The 8,850-nt window shown below is 38.6% G+C and overlaps 1 protein-coding gene across 1 annotated transcript in view; it reads left to right on the forward strand.

The window, feature by feature from the left end:
- The window catches only part of SCAF8 (SR-related CTD associated factor 8), a 168,946-nt gene extending 163,342 nt beyond the window's left edge, over positions 1-5,604 (forward strand). Inside the window, exon 22 of the mRNA XM_090041687.1 lies at positions 4,485-5,604. The gene's annotated coding sequence lies outside the window, so the exon portion shown is untranslated. The remainder of the gene's footprint in view (positions 1-4,484) is intronic.
- Positions 5,605-8,850: the final 3,246 nt, after the last annotated feature.

An 8,850-nucleotide genomic window follows, 5' to 3' on the forward strand; every position in this document is an offset into this window, starting at 1 on the left:
GGTACCTTCAAAAGCAAACTGGAAATAGCCTTTTGTTTTTAACAGTATAAATGCATTGAAAAAACACTTCTTGGAGCACCTTGTTCCAAAATAACTGTCAGAGGCAATGTTTGTTATATCGCACTATTTAATTGCAACAAATGATCTGGCACCTTTAGCTCAGATCTGGCTGCACAAATAGAAGCTAAAGTTTGTTGATAATTTGGAGAGGAAGTTTTCAAGCAAGCTGAAAAAGAGAGTTTCGAACCTGAAGATAATCTGTATGAAGCTTATCCTGTTTATTAAATTCCAGATGGCTTACTGTAGATATAAAGAGATTTATATAGGACTGTCTGCCCAGCAAGGTGCCAAAACAGTTTTTGACTCCCAGGCTTCAAATGACTAACTCAGTAATAAAACAACTGGATTTCCTATAGGTTGGTGTCAGAGACCATAGATAGTTTAAAATTTGTGGATGATATTTACTTAGAGCACAAATAAGGTCAGTAAGAAGTTAATTAAAATTTTCTCTTGAATGCTCCCGTGTCAGCCGAGCAACTTACAACATCTTAAAGAAAATCTATAGGGTGAAAGATTCAGCTTTTAATGCTGTTCCTAGCTACTGGGGTGTAGGATGTACAGGAACAAAACAGCAGCTGAAATTTCATTCCTTGTCTGCAGTGTAGATGCCATTCACAGAACGTGTGCTTGAAGTCACTCAGTAGCAAAACATATTTAAAAGCATGAAGATATTGGCTACTGTTGTGACACCAGGCAGGCTTTCACATGTGCTGAGTTACCTACCTTTGCATTACTCATTTTTTAAGTGTTGTTGCCACACTTCCAGATCTAAATCTGCTCTGTGTTTGATTGTATTTGTTCAGTCGTAGAAATTCACTGTTCAGTATGGCTGAACATACCCTACAACAGGGGTGGGCAAAATGCGGCCCGGGGGCCAGATGCAGCCCACCAGGCCATTCTGTCGACCCCCCAGAAATTTAGAAAATTTATCTGCCCTGGGTTGCCTATCATGGTTTGTGCCTGCCGATGGATGCTACGTTGCCATAGTGTGTTACTATTGCTACATAGCATCTTGTGTAGACGTGCCCACTGTGAATCTAATGGTGTATCACTTCTGCTTACCAGGCTAAATGAAATGATTGGTTAGCTGAAGATAGGTAATGTCTAGTTTTTACTGCAGATTCCAACGGCCTCCAATTTCCCCAAATCTAGAGCATCCTGAATACAATATAAGGGTGAGGGCAAAATTAAGAATTGAAACATTTCAGGTCTTTCAGCTGTACAAATGTACATGCCCTTTGAAACTTTCCAAAAGTAGCTGATGTGCTCTGAAATAGTGCTTTTTGAAATTAGGTACTATTCTGAAGCATTTTAGTTCCTGATACATGCTGGGTAGCCAGTGTGCAGGCTGAGTGACAGCCTACCAAACTACAACCACAGGTCCCACGCCTTAGTCTCAGATGCTTCTGCTCTTGGAGGCATGCCACTGATGCCAGTCATCTTGCCCTAGTTCTGTCTACCTCTGATATATTAAAGGGGGAGTGGAGAACTAGAGGAAATTGTATCTGGAGAGTGAAAATTCCAGTGGCTGTGAGCCAGAGAGCAGCATCCACCACTCTCATATCCCTGCTGTCCATTGTAGCACCCTTGAAATGTTCCAGCAGGGAGGTGCTGCGTTGGCTGTATCTACATTCTCAGGTTCAAACAATTCCTTTTCCAAACATTTCCAAGCTAGTTTCATTTGGAAACATTTAAAAAATTACTTCTGGCTGCACCTTAATACATCATTGTTAGGATACTTTGTCTCCTCTGTACCTCAAGATGAGAGAGAGATGAATGGAAGGGCTCTATGCAGTTATTTCAACCTGATGGCTTTTTCAGATAGCATTGAAACCAGTGGTTCTCATCCTTTTTAGGCTCCAGCAGGCACCTATTTCAGCTCTAAGCTTTCACTCAGTTTTTACTACAGAAAGATAATAGAGCAATTCTTCTGTTGAAAAGAACTCAGAAAGACCACCACAGGTCAGAATGTTTTTGACATTGTGGACTCCTACTTGAAATCTCTTTTGTAAGTCATGTGTAGGTGTTTGCATATGTAACAGGTCTATTGTACAGTCCCCTGCAGCGCTCTTAAAAGGATCATGTGGCATCCCAGGGTGCTGCAGCACCTTAGTTAAGCATCAGTGATATGAACACTACATTTTATGTGAAAATGTTGAACAAAGGTTTGCTAAGGAACCTAAATTTGGTAGGGAGACAAATCTGTGCTTGTCTTGTATGTAGAACTGGCCTACAATTCCACAAAGATTTCCTTGAAAGGGTCTGCTCAGTAGATCCAGTTGGCTTTGAACAGTCAAGGTGGGTCCTCATGTGCAGGGGCACACGCTTGTAGAGGCACAAATAGCAGCAGCAACAATTTGTGCCACTGCTTTGTGCCCCATCACATTCCCCTGCACTTGCACTTGGGCGCACAGCAAATTGTCCAAGTTAGGGGGCCAGCCCCCGTGTACCTGGTGGCCTGGTGGCATGCTGGAGCAGCAGTCGGCATGGAGGCCTGTCCAGCAGCCACAGCATTGCTTTGGATGGTCTGGCCTCTATTTGTGCCAGCACATGCTTGTTTTGTGTGCATTGCGCCACTTTTTGTTCTGGCACTTTTTTTTGGTAATGAGTTTTCACTTTTCTCATGTGTGGTTTGTGGTGCCACAAAACGGTTTATTGCACCACAAACTGCATGCCCCTGCACGTGAGGACCTGCCCTCAGAGTTTAGTGCTTTCCCAGTGAAGCCCTGAAAGGCATGGCCTCTTGCCTTTGCTGCAGTACAAATAATACATAATAATTATGATAATACAATGGAATATAGATTTATGTCTTGTAAGGGTACACATAACTGATTTTTTGCCAAAAGGAATAAGGGAGTAACAGTTTATTTAAATATGGAAGGTTTTATTGAGCAAGACTCCATTTTAGGAAGCAACGGATAGATTTATTTTATCTCAAATCAAGTAACTTTACATATTTATGCAATACCTCGCACCCATTCCAAAAGTAGTTATACAGATGTAAAACCATTTAAGTATAGTGAAATTTGCTTGTTCCTAAAAACAACGTTTCCTACACTGTGCTTTATTTTTCAAAAAACACTTTAAAGGTATCAATGTGTATTAACTGTTTTATTTTAATAAAGCGATACAGTAAAAGCCTTTAAACTGCTCTTATGTTGTCATACTAATGGCAGAAAAGGAAATGATAAAAACAGTAATTATTCCAAAAGGAGGCCGTTTGGATATCTACAGTAATGCTATAAAAGAATGCAGCAAAATAACATGCATCAGTTATTTGCCTTAATTGCATAAATTTTGTGTATTTATTATATTTCAAAAGTCCTTCTCTAACCTTGTTCATGTCAGTAGTGGCTGAGTGTCATTACTACCTGATGGCTCTAAAATGTGCTCTATGAAATAAGTATGTGGATGTAGTCAGGTTCCCAGCATGCAGCTATTCATAACTATTCATCATCACTGTTGAGATTAGGTGCTACCTAGCATTCTCAGTAGGTGCCAGTAATAGAGTGGATATGGAGACTGATACACTTTCTCAAATGCACAATTTGCTCTTCCATCATAAAGCAGAGACTCATTCTAAGGGTGGGAAACCACTCATTGTCACTGATTCCTTTGTTGATAAGTACAAAGGGTTGCACTCCTGAGGAATGAAATATTTTACCTTTGTAGGTGGTCAGAATAGCTCCTTCTGGCCTTAAACTCTTGTTACCCTTGAAGTACAGTTTATAAAGGCTTACTTGATATTGAATAGATACTTTAACTATGTAATACAAATGGGTAGTACAGTAAACTGGTTAATTTGCCAGTTCCCTAGTAGTGCTTTTCCCTAATTAACCACTCCTGGTAACGTAACATCATGGAATAATTTACCATTATTTTTATTCTCCTTAGAGCAGCAAGTTAACTAGAGTTTACTGTGTTTTATGGTTATAAGCCAAGATTGTCTAAGTAATTGACTGATCTGTTAGACTCTTTAAAAATCTAAAGCTGTAAATTAGACATGAATCACTTAGTAATCCTTTATAAACTATTTAACTGTATGTGCGGAAATCTGTGGAGTTATGAGTCCGGTATTTTTGCCATCAACAAATTCACTTTAGAAGATTTGTTCTCTACAGAAAGAACACTTTATAAATATTTTTACAGATTATAAATGATTGAACAAAACAAGAGAATAAAACACTAGAGCTGTGACTGAATTCAATCTTGGATAGTATTTTAGGGGCCGTACAGGATACAACCTATTTCTTCCTTACAAGCATGAGGTTGAGCAAGAAATTGAAAACTGCAACTGAGATCCCTGATATTTGTGACAGAATTGGTATTGAGTGACATCATTTCTCATTTTCAGGATTTTTAAAAAAATTAGAAACACACTCCAATGACCAGTGATGACTAGTTATTGTTCCTTTTGTCAACAGGCAATATGAAGGAAGTTGTGGCAGCTTACCATGTCCCGGGCCCTGCAGAGTTAAATGAGAAGTGCTCCAATGTTCTAATGTGCATCACACCGGATCTTGTTTCTGAACTGTTAGAAGGAACCCATCGTTACATGTTGAGAAGGCTCTGTGCACCAATACACTGTTTCTGATAGAACCCAGGGATGGCAAATTTACATACCAGTATTACCTGTCTGGAGCAGGGTTAATTTTATAAATTAAAACCATAAACTCTATGAGTTTCTAGATCTTATTTGTGCTTTTGAGGATGATCTGCTCAGATGAACAGTTTTGCATCCACCGGAGAGACAGGCTCTTCTGCTGGACCAGAAGATGACATTGGATTGTAAATTGTAGCTAACTCCATTTGTAGCATCCTCTAGTGCAAGTAATTGAAGGACAGATTGCAGGAAAATCCTTCAGGGAATAAGCCTTGTTTTGTTTTGATCTACAAATTTAATTTTCTTTCCTTTTTTTTTTAAAGATAACCTCTTTTACTTAACACTCACTCCTCGTGCAGTCTTTGTACAGCTCTTGTCTGGTGACTGTATTCCAGAGATGTTGGATTATTTATGAGACACCTGAACATTCTTGGAGATGTGATGAACCCTAAATTGCCCATTTCATTAAAATTAGAGAAAGTTCCTGACTAGGCCCCTCCAATTGCTTTCTTTTAACGTTCAAAAAAAGTTTGAGCGAGGAATGGTGATGAAATAGAAAATTACGTTGTTTTCAGTTTTCACAAATTCACTTAGCAGAAAAGTTCTTTCTAATAATCAGTGGAAGGGGTACTACTTGCTCTTTCTAATTTCCCAAATGAAAGATCTGCACATAGGGGTCACACGTATTGACTTAGTCTGCTAAATAGCTATAGAAAAGAAGAAACACAAAGATGCCCCACTGTGTGAAAAAGACATTTTTTATCATTCCTCTATTTATTTTTGCTCTATCAAAAATTAAAGTGCCAGTTATTTGGAATGCTGTAGTCTGTGGTCTCTTGAAATTTGATTAGTGAGAACCTTTCAGCAAGATCATTCCCATTATGGTGTAACTGCATGGTGACTGCAGCTTTGAACCTGTATAATAAAGATCTAAATGCAAAGTTCTGTTTCTGATCATTTTTCTCTCATTTTTAAATTGCCTTGAAATATTTGGAGTCATGGCAAGTGTTAGGGAGAGGATGTGAAAGGAAATTGTTGGAGAAGAAAATGTTTGTGCATGTTGGGCCTGACATCATCCTTTTTACTAGGTCAAAGTAAGAACCTAGTGGTATAAATTGTTACCAGACTAGCAGATCAGCGTTTTACATGTACTTTGAACTGATGTGAATGACTGCAAAAGGCACGTTACTGCAAAGAATCAGCCCTTCACGGTTGAGACCTGGGCTTCCGCAGTACTACATTTCTCTGTTACAAGCATCTGATTTCTGTTAATTAGTGAAGTTAGAAAGGTGGAACAAGAGCTTTTAAATAGGCTTTGATCTGCCAGACCTATGAGTGCCTGATAATTTTACATACTAGTTGGTTTAAAGAATTAAGAGACTAATTAGATATAGATTCTTTTCCCCTATTTTTTTACTTCATTAAAATAAAACCCCGAACCACCAAAAAATTAAAGTAAAAAAAAACCAGAGTTCAAGTAATATCAAGCTCGTGTCGCCAAGTACACCAAATTGCATTGCAGAATCCACATTGCTTGGTAGCGCTAGCTCAGTGATGTTGCACATATGTTGCCTCATCTCTTATTAATGCTGATGTATAATGTATTGCAGCATGTCTGAGATAATGTTGACAAAGCAACCTCAGTCTTTGGTATTTCCTCAACCTTCAATCTACAGAAATTAATAAAAAAAACCCTTATATTTACCTATGTGGCAGCAGTGGCTGTGATCCTTTGAATGTAAGAAAATAAAATCTCTTATTAAAAAAACCTGTTCTTTCTATTCCCATTCTCCTCTAGATCAAACTTTAAGGGGAGAAGAGGGTATGAATGGAAATTGTACACTGTTAATAGTATCAGTATCATAAAAACATTCTGTGTATAGGCAACAATCTAAATATAACTGAGATGTGAAAGTTTTGGTACTAAATAGGTGGGCAACTAGAAGCATCAGAATTTGAATTTGAATGTCAAAATGTAGATGTGGCAGAACCCAGGTCATTTGTTCTGCCATGTAACGTGCTGTAAGTCTGACTGTTTTATTACTAGTGGTTTTTCTAAAGAAAAGATGTATAACCGTGGCCCCATCTGTTGAAGGAATGATTAAAAAAAAACAAGAAATCCCATGGCACTCTAATAAGGGCAGAGGTTGGCGCTTTTTGTTCCCTGGATGAATCCCCTTTTCAGAAGCTTCCACTCCCTCTGCCTCAGCATCTGGACAGGCCCTCCTTTGTAAGTGTGCATGAATATTTAAAGGTCTACCCCACATCCCCCTCTTCAGTCACTTTCAAAGGAAGTTTCAAAAGTCATTGTTCTCTGGAGACTCCACATTCTGATGCACGATAGCAGCAGCTTTATAAACAGCACTGGTTGACTTTGACACGTTGAATCAATTCAATATTTACACAATTAGAACAAATACTTAATGTGGATTATGCTTAGCAGGCAGTATTGCATTCTTGGATTGAACTGTAGTATGAAGTTCACATTCAAATGTGATGGTCTTAAGTCAGTTTCTTTGCAGACAATAATGTATCTAAAGAATAAGAACATCTGTTTCAGTATAATTTTAGTTCAGACCTGGAAAAGGGGATATATAGACCACTCTTTTATCCAGGGTTGTTTGGGAATTAGGCTTTTTGTACTCACAGAAAGGCTAGACTCTTCAGATCGCAGCTGGGGCTTTGGTGGCAAAATATAGGAATGTTTCCACTGCAGCTGACTACAGCAAACCTCATGTTTGGAGGGAGTTCTGTTCCCCCTACCAGTTGCTTAGGCTTCAAGGATACCATCTAATTCCACAAAAATGTATCTTGCTTTAGACTGAAATGCATTAAAACTCACTCATGTTTTAAATGTAGGTATTTGAGTGAATGACATTGTTAGAGAAACGCCAAGAAGCATTTTATAATGGTCTGTGAAACACTCATTTATTAACTGGTTGCAATATAAGGAAGGAATCCAAAGATTACAAGAAAAAAATGATTATGTATTTTTACTTTTTCAAATTTCTGTTGAAATTTCCACCCAAGTATTTCAAAATGCTTTAAAACATTAAATAACAAAACCTGACTGAATCCCCATAAGGTAGGGATGGGGTAGTTTTGTCATTGTCAAAGCATGGGTAGGTAAACTGAGACACATGAAAGCTAAGTAACTTCTTTAATTTCTTACAGCAAGGAAGTGTCATGAGGTGAGATTCAAGCCCCTGATAGGCCTATGCTCAAAAAAAGCCAGAGAAAACAAGTTTGAAACAAAAAACACAATACGAAGCAGAACATGCATAAAAAGACCCAATGCTAGACAGTTGCCTTCACACCATAGCTTTGTTTCCCACTTTTGCATTTTCTTTGCTAAAGTGCAGTCCTAATGGCTTGACCTCATCTCCTCCAAGCAACCTATCCCTTTCCCATCTTCCAAAAAATGATGTGTTCTGCTCTTCACTGACATAACTATTTCCTCCTAGTAGTTTTCATCTCTTGCTATTGTACACCTCCTGGCCAACTGCTAAGAAGTCCTCAGACTTCTTCCTTTCAGCGCTGCCTGAACTGTCCTTTTTAACCAATTAAATGTGGCCAGTTGACCACCCCCACTTTTAAGCCCCCCACTCATAGAGTCAAAGGTAGTTGAAGGTGGAGAGCACTGCCAGCCTGAAGGGCAGGGGGAAGAATATTGGCTGGGAATAATATTCTTGTGTTAGAATATGCACAAGAACCCCGCTTCCCTTACATCTTCCAGGTGCTTGGGTTCAGGAGAAATCAAGTATCTTCCTGGGTGACATTACTTGATTTCCAAGACCTTGTTACTCCTTTTCTCCAGTTCAGAATTAAAAGTCTGAGCAATGGACACAATGCCTAGAAAAATTCCCCAGTATTTAAAGGATTTCCCATGTGAGAGTTTAGCTAAAAGAGAGGGAAAGTAGTCTCATTTTAGTCTCATTTTAACAACACTGCAACATTTTAACTGGAGGATCCACTGTTTATTCCATTTTTCTGTTCATGGCCAGAACAGACAATATTTCTGCTTCCATGGATATTTAAAAAAAAACCTTCCCAACCTTTTCTGTAACTTAATATTAGTGTCAGCAGCAAAATAAGCAAGAACTAACATTTGCACATCTAAAAAAATGTTGTTATTATCTTCTGGCCCATGGGAAATAGTTACACTGGCATATTCTGTGCTATTTTTT

Source organism: Crocodylus siamensis, chromosome 1, assembly GCF_052110815.1.
Source record: "Crocodylus siamensis isolate JL-2025a chromosome 1, ASM5211081v1, whole genome shotgun sequence".
Classification (NCBI taxonomy): Eukaryota; Metazoa; Chordata; order Crocodylia; family Crocodylidae; genus Crocodylus; species Crocodylus siamensis.